The sequence below is a fragment of the Ylistrum balloti genome, unplaced genomic scaffold, assembly GCF_031769215.1.
Source record: "Ylistrum balloti isolate Yb309-2 unplaced genomic scaffold, AGI_CSIRO_Ybal_v1 Utg371026, whole genome shotgun sequence".
Lineage (NCBI taxonomy): Eukaryota > Metazoa > Mollusca > Bivalvia > Pectinida > Pectinidae > Ylistrum > Ylistrum balloti.
Window position 1 is genome coordinate 77,653 of NW_026782570.1, and position 11,530 is coordinate 89,182.

Sequence of the window (11,530 nt, forward strand, 5' to 3'; positions counted from 1 at the left end):
GTGTGTGTGTGTGTGTGTGTGTAAAGCTGAGCCAGTTACGTGATACAACGTTTTCAACCACGTACAAGTCAGTGATAATAGTTTAATAGTAGACGGCATAAAAGCAGCGAGAACGTCGGATAGCATGAATAGATAGGGAGGTGATTGGAAACAATAATTCAAAACTTTTAAATTTTGTGGAAATAGGTTTTACAACCATTTAGTTGAAGATACAGGATTGGTGTAAATTATTGTTTTTGTTTTCGACTACTGCTTTTTAAACGTGGTATCATATAGACTAGCCGAATGATTATTACAATAAAAGTCCCATTACAAACCCACTTTAGTTTATAAATAGGGTGGCGTCTGGCTACCCTGATCATTCTCCTCTGCTCACTTTATTTGACAACCGACTGGTCACCTGTATAAATCTGGCTCAAAATTCTGATTGAAAAGATAGCATCGAGATCACATGGTTTGATTCAATCTCAACATATATGAATCATTGTATAGACCCACTCATGTGTAATATTAAAGTTACATTTTAAACTGAATGTTTCCTCGCTTCACTGAAGCGTATGTGTGGCGTTTAATTCGTTAAATTTTGTCAAGTAGTTGCAATGTCATCACCATCAGGTGGCTGGGGAGCGCAGTGGTAACGCACTCGTCTTAAGCCATTTCTTGTTCGATAATAATGTGTTTTTATATTGTCTTATTGGTAAGCATTTTGTAATATTTTCATGAAACAATGTTTGTATTTTTAGACAGATAATGTTATTTTAAAATTTTTATTTTATTTTATGTCTAATTTTTAAAGTATTCCTACAACAACAACTTTCCTGAGGCAAGGGAGAACAAAGGCTGGTATTACGATCAAGCAGACCCGTGATGCTGCTACATGGTGTATAACAGTAATCCTTGCCCTCTGCATCAACGTCTTCTTCAACACAGTCATGATCACCATCACGATCAAAACAAAGTCAGAAACTTCAACCCCCATCATAAGCAACTCCAAATCAATAAAGGAACAATTAACAAAAAAAAATAAATAAATAAATAAAATTTCCTCAGATACAAAGAAACAATGGTCTGATTATCCAATTTACACCTTCAACAAATTCGGCTCTCTGGCTGATATGAAGTACCAGAAAGCTACCTCTAGATCCTTCAAGATCCCTTAGGTTAAGTAAGTAGTCTAGCTAATTATCAATGGTCCCCCAAATTATCTCTACTTGTGTTAGTTATAATGGATTCAATAATCAAATGGCATTGTAGACTAACTCCTATCGCAATTACCTCCCCCATTCATACTTTTTGGTAAATTTGATAGTTATAACAACCTTAGGGTTCACTGACACTAATAACAGTGGATCAACATTTGAAAAAAATATGTATTGGAAAATATTCTTTGTCTTTACAATAAGAAATAATATTAAACTTATTGGTATCAGTGAGCATTCTTTCACCTTGATTTAATTTTATATCACCCATCTTCGTTACTCGATTTCGAATGGACGGTATATGATGATCCCTGTGGAAGCAACCACTTTCCAATATTTCTAAGGAATTGTAGATTTACAGAGAGCGATCATGTACCACATTGGAAATAATATAAAGCAAATTGGAGTAGATTTGAACATCTCAGTAACACAATTCTCAACACCATTGATTTCCTGAATTCAGAAGACCCGATGGATTACTTTAAAACCGAACATTTTGAGATAGCCGAAGAATGTATACCAAAGTCCAAGTGAAAACGCAATAAAAAAAACATTGGATTAATGAAGATTGTGATAAAGATATTAGAAGCAGGAATCCGCTTTGAGACAATTAAAAAACTACCCCACAAGCGATAACTTAAACAACTACAACATTATTAGGGCGAAAGCCCGAACTGCTATGCACGTACACAAACAATTGTCTTTTGTGTCCAAATTAAATGCCAATACATCCACGCAAAAAGCTATGGGATATGATTAAACTAATCAGTGGTAAAACATTCAAAACAATGGAACATTTGAAAATTAATGGAAAATTAGCCACATCAAAATTTGATATTGCAAATGTTTTAGAATCTGTTTTTTTCCAAACATTCCTCTGCAAATAACCATTTTAAAAAAAAAATAAAAAATAAGAAAAAAAATAAAGTGAAAGTCTCTTCCGAAATCAATGGAACTTACTCTCAAACTTTCTCAATACTAGAACTTCGAGAATCGTTGAAAAAAAAACCTACCACTCTGCAACAAGATGTTATTAATCATCAGCTCCTAAAACATCTACCGTCATTAGAAAAATTTCTTGATATTTTTTATCATATATTTTCAGATCGGATAATATTCCAAAGTCATGCAAATGGCAAATGTGATTCCTATTCCAAAACAAGGTAAAGACATAACAGATCTCTCCAGTATCACCCAATATCACTCATGAGTTGCGTTTGTAAAAGTCTAGAGCGAATGATAGATTCAAGATTAATTTGGTATTTGGAATTCAATCGCATAATAACACCCCTACAGAGCAGTTTTTGATATAAGCGAGCTGCCAACGATCAATTGGTTAGACATTAAACCTTTGTGCATGAAGTTTTTCTAAAGAAGGAACAATTAATTGCTGTTTTCTTCGATTTGGAAAAGGCTTACGACACAACATGAAAATACGGCATAATGAAAGATCTGCACGATATAGGCATTAGAGGTAATCTACCAAATTGTATTTCAATTTTTTTATCAGAGTGTTTTAAGTCAGGAATGGAATGACACTTTCCGATGTTCATCAGCAGGAAATGGGTGTACCAAGGCATTATTCTTTCGGTTACACTTTTGGATTTTAAAGTAACAGTATTGTCAAAATATTATCAACTTCAATGGAGGGCGCTGTTTATGTCAATGACTTCATTATATGCTATCGATCTAGGCATATGATTACCATCGAAAGACAACTACAACCATGTCTGAAACGACTACAAATTAATATTCCATATTCAGAAAAGTGTGCATTCATTTTGAAAAAAAAATGGCACAAATATTCTGCAACTTTTTCAGATGTGTGAACAAAATTTCACACCACGGTAATTGTTTAAAGACTGATCAACATTATACCGAACGGAAGATGCAGAGAGTTGTTAAGATATACTTTTCGCCGGGAAATAGGGATAAGGAGATTACAGTTTGAAGGGAAGACCAACCAGTATTTATGGCAAATATCATACACGGCATATATACCAGAATTGAAGAGAGATGTAATTTTATAATCTTAGGGATTGTAAAACTGAATAATAAGTCATAATAATTCAGCACAGTAGGTACTCTATAAACATGATGACTGACTTACCTATACATTTGATACTGCACACGATCCGTCGACCAGAAAGACTTTACCTATTATACTAGTAAAGGCAGACCTATGCTTCTTGGATAAAATACCATAGCCTCACAGCTATAGCAAATGAAATTTACCGAGTTATGAGTTATTTTGTCATTATTTGTATGGGAAAGGAAGCTTTCTGATTTGTCGGTTTTCTTGATAATAAAGAAAACCATCTAATTCCACCTTCTTGATAACGATTGGAGGATTCAACGACAACATGCCACCTGAGAGAAAACTGTTGTTACAGTCTTAATGACCCGTCAACACATAAAAGGTCATAAAACGTCATTAAGGCCGTCAACCGGCAAAACACACTGCGATCCAAAAAAGAAATAAGACATCAAACAAACTAAAAGGTAAAAGACAAATGCTTAAAATATCAAACGGTTATATTATCACAAATGATTAGAATGGTAAATCATAGTCTTAGTACAGACCAACATCTTTCAGGTAGCTTATAATTTTATGTATCTCTAAAGTTCAAAATGGGTCGTTAGACTTGTAACGTTATGATAAAAAAAGTCAATGCAGTCCAATAAAATATGTTTAACGGTGAATGGCTCATCACATCCTATCTTCGCCTTTCAACATATATGAAGGCGTTAGGTATGTATGGTCCATCTGAAGACGAGCAAGGACAACTTCGTCTCGGTGTTTGTCTCTATTCACCGATGTAAAGGAAAGTTCATGATATAGTATTAATGTTTCAAGAAATAAAAATATTGTTGATATTTCTATTGCTAAGACTTTGTAGTACAGAAAGAAAATCTGAATTGATCACAGCTCGTACTACTTTGTTTGAATATATTCAATCGCGACGTAGATAATTCCCACTTCCATCGAGAATATTGAAACGTTGCTCGGTAGTCGACAGCCATAGTCTTCATCTTGTGTAACCAAGGCCGAAGCAACCTTATTATCTTTGAACCATCAGTATGTAAATGTAGAAAAAGATCACTGCAATTTCGAGAAAGATGAACGAAAGGTACAACTGTCAGTGTCTGATTTTACTGTTTCATTAAGTGAAAAGTCTACTTAAACTGAATTAAACAGATTTCGATTTCATTACTGGTGTGATTTCTATTGTTCTATAACGTATACAATCTGTTTTTGATTGTGAATCATTTTAGCCATTTCCATCTGCTCAAATTTGGAGTCGATTCAAACGTATACAAAAAACAACTAAATATTTTACATTCTATACAAAAAACAAAACAAAACAAAACAAAAAAACAACGGATTTATCTGGTGAAGGAATTTCGATTCTGTATTTTTTTTTTTTTTACACATTTCCATTTGAAATATGAAAAACCCATTCATGAATGACCTTTTGGTGATACGTTATGCGTAAAGATTTACTCTCAATTAATCCCTCATTCAAATGACCAAATATATACACAAATGACTTAATCTTTTTGTCTGTTTAAGACATTAACTATAAGCTTTAATAGGAGAATTTTAGTTTCATGCGTGAGTTCATTGAGCTTGCAAAGTTGTTTTCTTTCAGTTTCAAGATAGGACTATATTTCGTACCATCATCGAAGTTAAATGTTCATATTATAGCTAAAATTAATAGTCAGTAATTGTGGCCATCATTAAACATCTCAATGTGGTTTCTGAATAATTGTTAGGTAAAAACCATATTGACATAAATTAATATAATTTACCTTGTGTACATCTGCTTGGTTGATGCATTGTTGGGTATATAAATTATTTTTTTAAAGACACGTGACGTTAAAGCGCCTTCATATACCACATTAAATACAACAGGGCTAGCCGATAAAGGACTATAAAAACAGCGAATTCAATTTTACCCACCCTGAATAGATATATCAGAGGACAGTATACATCAAATAAGTGAAATGAATCAGCTAAAGTAGGTACCCTTTTACGCATGGTAGCTTACCTATTTCGCTTCAGTTGATATTTTCGTCATCTGGGAGTCTAATAAAGACACCTTTCATGTCCCTTGGGTATGCTATTTATTTTACAGCAGTGTTTGATGCTGAATAAAAGGTATTCAAGCTTGATATTAATAATATATAGAAAATAACCACAGCTGATTTTAAATACAAACAATGGTGCTGTTTCTAAGCAAAGAATCTCATTCTAGTAAATGAATTGTTTTTTTAATATCTAGTGCCTCGGGATTGAAAACATAACAAAAATAAGTGAATAGAAACCCCAGGATTTGACTCCTTCGATTTCTCGAGGTATGGTTCATTGTCAAGTAAACATACATGTAGTGACACATACATGTTTTCTGTTCCATTTTAAGCGTAGTGCTTCTGTACCATTTCCTTTGCGTATCCATTGTATTTCGTTTGCTATTTTCCTAAAGGATCGTACAATTTTATGAAATGAATATATATATATATCATTCTATAAACACGATTTATTGTGATTTAATTATTTTTAACATGGATCTATCCAATGCCAATTACTTGAAGTAAATAATTTGAAGGACTGTATCTACATGTTTGTTTTAAAATCTTAATTACCACAGTATCAATATATATATCCTTTCAGCATTGTACCATATATGTAGACGGTTTAATTATTTCTTTGCAGTCTTCCAATACGATCAATCCAGGTGTATCAGGTACCCGTACCCCAGGGCATCTTGACTTTTCCCTCTGTTCACCTGAAACCCGTATTAGATCATTATTTACAGGTAAAGCCCATCCAACTGTGAATTATCTGTATGATATATGTATAACGACCTGGTGTACGAGGTGTTAACTCCAGTAATTAAGTGGCAAAACCATTTTTGATATGGACCCAGATCTTTTAAAATTAATTTAAAACAATACACATTAAGATGGTAATCACTTGAAATTAGTAGCAAAAGATCGAAGATATTTTTAATGTGTTTCTTACGAGTAGTGTGTTAAAAGCTTAACACGATGTTCCCCTGGAATACTCAAAGCACAGTTTACTTTTTAATTGATCGAAATCCCTTCAAAAGTTTTGTTGTAAATGCCCTATGAACCGATAAAAGAGCAAGCTGATGTTTCTGTTTTGTAAGAACAGAATATTAAGATGATGATCATTTAAGAACACTAAATAAGTTGTCAGAGTTGTGTGACCATTAATTAGAATAGGATACCTGGACTGTTTTTTTAAACAGGCCACCTTCAGATAGAATATATAAACAATGTATCAGAGCCCTTGCTATCATAAGGTATAAGGAATAATACTCACACATCAAAACACTTTCTAATACAATTGTAAAATCAACAACGAAAGAATCAATAAATAAAATGATAACAGTTTACACTCGACATCGCAAGTAGTTTTCAATGGATCAACTTCACACTTCATAAGCAGATTCATTACCATGATACCGAGCAAGTTTGATGACAACAATTTTAGGACCGGAATTCTGGAGTTATTGCCCTTGTTATTCAATTAACAAACATAGTCCGTTCAACAGATCAACTTCAGATTTGATGGGAATGTTCTTACCATGATCACTCTTGGTCATTTTAAGTTCAGTGATAATAGCATGTGTCTCATTCCGATATCATAACACAGTCGTCTTGACGATATATTCTTATTGACATATATTGTTATTTAAATTCTTTCGAAGGAATGAACATAAATATGTACACGCTTTCTATCACAGATTTGTCGAAGTTCATTCATTGATAATGAAGGTCAGGAATGTATGTTATTGTAAGACACATTGAAGGCCACACTTCCAACAGTGGTAAAATGGCGAGGTGGCAACACCTTTACCTTTCGCCTAGACTTCCGGAGTTTGATTCCCGACTGGAGGTGAAAAAGTATTGGGTGACTTCGGTTTTCCCCGGATACTCCGGTTGCCCCCAGAGTAGATTTATTACGCATTTCATTAGGGCAAATAGATTGTAGTTAAGTTGAAAAAATCTCGCAGGTGTGATATAGATAAGTTTGAATTTACCAGCCGTTTATGAATTACGAACTATCAATACCCAAGCCACTTTACAGAACCACAAAAGACGGCACACACGTGTGTGTACTATATACAGCGCGACACCATGATATATGCACGTTAAGTATACACCGAAATTAAAATTACCTTCTACAATTATTGACATGAAAAAACCCTAAAATAATGTTTATTTTTTGGGGGTTTCTCGACCAGAATAAATGACTCGACTACTGATGACCAATGTTATGTTACTAAGATATTTCATTGATATAGTTCACTCTGCTTATTCAAAATATAACTGCCGTTTCGTTTTGATGTGTGTATTGCGAAATACACATTGTGACAGCTGTTTATTGTTTTTCTTTCGTTTAATAAATGGAAACAGAAACGTTACATTTCATATACAAACATATAAGAAGGTTGAGATTGTTCTTCTACATCCAGGAACAAATGACATAAGTACAGCGAAAAACGACGCTGATCAGGTGACAATCAAGATCATTGAGGCACTTGACAATGTCTAAAGAGCATTTCCGGAATCAGCAATCGGGATTTGTACTATTATAAAACAAAGACAGAAAGCACAAGACCACAGGCTTTCAACGAAGGTGTTGTAAAAATCAACAGTTTCATAAAAAGCTGTGTAACAGTAGGGTTTATTTGTCTCCTTATAGACTGTTACGATGCGCTTACCAAACACAACAATGCCGTTGGTGCATTTTATGTCAAAAACGACATGGCAGGTATACATGTGAATGAAGCTGCGGCGAATAAAACATGGAACACTATGTACCATTTTATACGTGAAGTTGAAGATTGAGGAGTAATCCTGGTAGGTGCAGTAACAGTATTTTGTAGTCCGTATTTTGATAAGAGTTTATAAAAATGAGAGTTTGGACTAAAGTTTAGCATATCTTGATTAATATCTCCAACCAGAATTACTTCTCTTTGTAAATCAAACACAACATTTAAATTATTTTCAAGTTTTTGCCAGTAATTAACAAGAGAATTTGGAGGTCTGTAGATACAACCAATTAAAATAGGCTTATTATGAGTGGATACCTCAACCCAAAGTAATTCTAATTCAGCAGACTCAAGATCAGTTCTTTGCTTGATATTAAGATTGTTATTAGAGTAGATAAGAACACCACCACCACCACAGTTATTTCTATCTTTTCTGTAGAGATTACCATAGTTTTCAAGCGATACATCATTGTCAGGAATAGAATTATTGAGATGAGTTTCACTAACATATAAAATATCATAGTCAGAGATTTCTGAAACAAGAAGATGGATCTTGTTTCTTAATGAACATACATTAATGTGACAAATAGAAATATTTTGAAAGAAAGAGCTAGTATCATTATCAGGACCAGGGTTAGGGTGAATATCTCCACATGATATCAATAAAATATATATCAGCAATAAATACGCAATCTTTAATGAACATAATGTCAGAGAATCATAAATAATACCGGAATGATTTACCACTCAATGCATCACTGATACAGGAAGGCTCAATACATTTAACCATTATCAAATAACAGAAATGCACTAAAAGTATGTATTATCAACGTAGAGCATCCAGTGACATGGAGATACCAATTGTAAAGATGGTAATGCGTTTGTAAATATGTAACAGGTGATGGACATGTATATCTGTGTATATTCTGAAAACATGGTTGGCATAATACACATAGTGAAAACAAGAACAAATGGAAACAGAACAACATAGGATGAAAAAATATCAAGATAAGTAGCATCTCAGGTCTATGTGGGGAAATCTGGTCATGGTATAAAATAATCATAACGTATAAATGGAGGAAAATTTGCTATCAAAACATCCAGGTGACTGAGAATCTAACCGGATGTTGTGGGTGCTTACCATTAGATAGGCTACGAGCGGTTCAAACTGTTAATTAAAGAGGGGTTGAATTCATTAGAAATATTGTCCATTGGCTGGGAAATGTACAGATAGATGCGATATAAGGTCGCGACAAAACACGTGTTTTACACTGACAAGTGTCAAACTATTTGCATAACTCAGTGGAATATTAACAGTGAGGAGCGATAAAATATCAATAATTCGAGTGTATGTAAATATAATATACGTAATCTTCAGCAGAAAACAAGAAAAGCAAGGTATGTTAGGAGTTGTGTATTATTTCTTCGTTCTTAACGCACTTACAGTCAGGCCGGTCATATCTGGTATTGGAAATGACGAATTTGGTAACTTCTGACAAGCACAGACTGAGGATATAGGTACGTACATTGGACAATGTAGGAGGGGTCGGGCATGAGGGAAGTTCGTTATATACTATTGTATAACATTTTTTTGACAAATGAATATGCCTGGAATATATACAGTTTATAATAAACACATCTTATTTAAGAAGCATGTGAGTTAGGGCATTATCCTATTGGTCGACAGGATAAATGCGGAGGACTGGGACTGGGGGAAAGTGTAAAATGTGGAGGGTGGGTACATAATAATGTATATACATGCAGTGTACAATAGTTGGCCCAGCTGACTTAATCAGGTAATCCCTTGATATATGGCGTAGACAGCGTGTAGAATCCGTTGTATATGAAATCAGGACAATGGGCTGGTGTCTTGAGCTACTTAAGCCAGAGAAGAACAAGATACAGATCAGGATACGATGACCGCAATCAAGGAGAAAGACATCAAACATGGCTTACACGTCACCAAGGGAGTCAACAGGCAAAACGCGGGCAACGCGATCGTCTAGTAGGAGCGAATACAAGGCAGCGCAAGCAGATATAAGGAAAATGAATCATCTTTCCAAATGAATTGGAATTGTGACGATGTATATAATAATCGGATGCATGTTTTGTGTGTAAAGCGGAAGTTTCGATGAGTTCGAAACACTTTTAGAATGCGGACGCTGCAAAGAACGATTTTGCATAAAATGCCTGAAAATAAAGGACAAAGGATATAAAATCGAACCGACTTCATGGTGTTTTGTATAGAATGCCGGCCTTATATAGAAAAACATTTCGGTCGACAGAACGATAGAAGAGAATTGCAACGAAATGTTCTAGGAACATAGGGAACTAGACACAGGAATAGAGAAGTGTCTTGTCAGCAAATGTGACGAAAATTGAGAACGCGAGATAGTAAAGGAGGAGACTGGTCAGGAAAATGTCCGTGTTACAGCTACAACGGAAGAGAAGAAGGAAATGACTCGAACATTTGATACTTCTATATCCGAAATATCGGAAAGGAAAAACAGAGAGAGAAATATTGTTGTTTACGGTATTCCGGATGAAAAAAGTACATCTGTTCAAGAGAGGAAGAAAACAGATTTAGAGAAAATACGGGAAATGTTCTCGGCATGCAAATTGGAGCTGGAAGAAACGGAAATCCTTCAAATCTCAAGACTAGGAAAGTACAAAAAGCAAAAAAACAAAAAACAAAAAAAAAACAAAAAAAAAACCAGAAAGTGCTGAAGCATTAAAGCGACCCATGCTAGTAGTTTATGAATCCGAACAAATAAAGCGGGACTTATTCCACAATATTAGCAATCTACGGGACAAGGCCATCTCTAACGCCATCAATATCAGTAATGATTTAACAGAGAATTAAAGAAGGTCAGAAAAGGCACTCAGAGATGAAGCCAAAGAAAAGCAGAAAACTCGTCGGGGGAAAGAGGAAGGAAGTCAACTCGTCTTTAAAGAGTTTATTCACCAACGCCGATCAGCTAAGGAACACATTAGACGAACTTTTGATAAGAACAAATATTTAAAGTCCACAAGTAATTGGAATCACTGAAGTTAAAGCAAAAAAAGCAATAGACCGTGTTCGAATCTGCATATAATATCGGGAACAATATTTCTATGTTTTCTAAAAATTTGGATTCTCCTACCGGGAAGGGCCTTATGTTATATATATTAATAACTATCTAACTTGTAAGGAGGTGACTTTTAACACTTCCTTTGAGTTTGTGGATCGACAAAGGTCAACTTTAGCGGACAAGGGGTCACTCCAAAAACATGCAACACTGTAAACTTGACATCAGGAAACACTATTTTGCTTTGCGTTCAAAATAGAAAAAAAAGCAATAGACCGAGCCTTCACATGGTCAAAATTTCCTGTTTTTTTATTCAATCATGCTCCCCATTCCGTCACAGAAGATTGTCATTCGATTAGAGGCTTATCAAATCTTCAGTTTCAAATTAAAACTCCGACTGAATTTGTTCTATTGTTTTAGCTAGGGCTGATAGTTTAGCTTACACCCGCTTGGATCA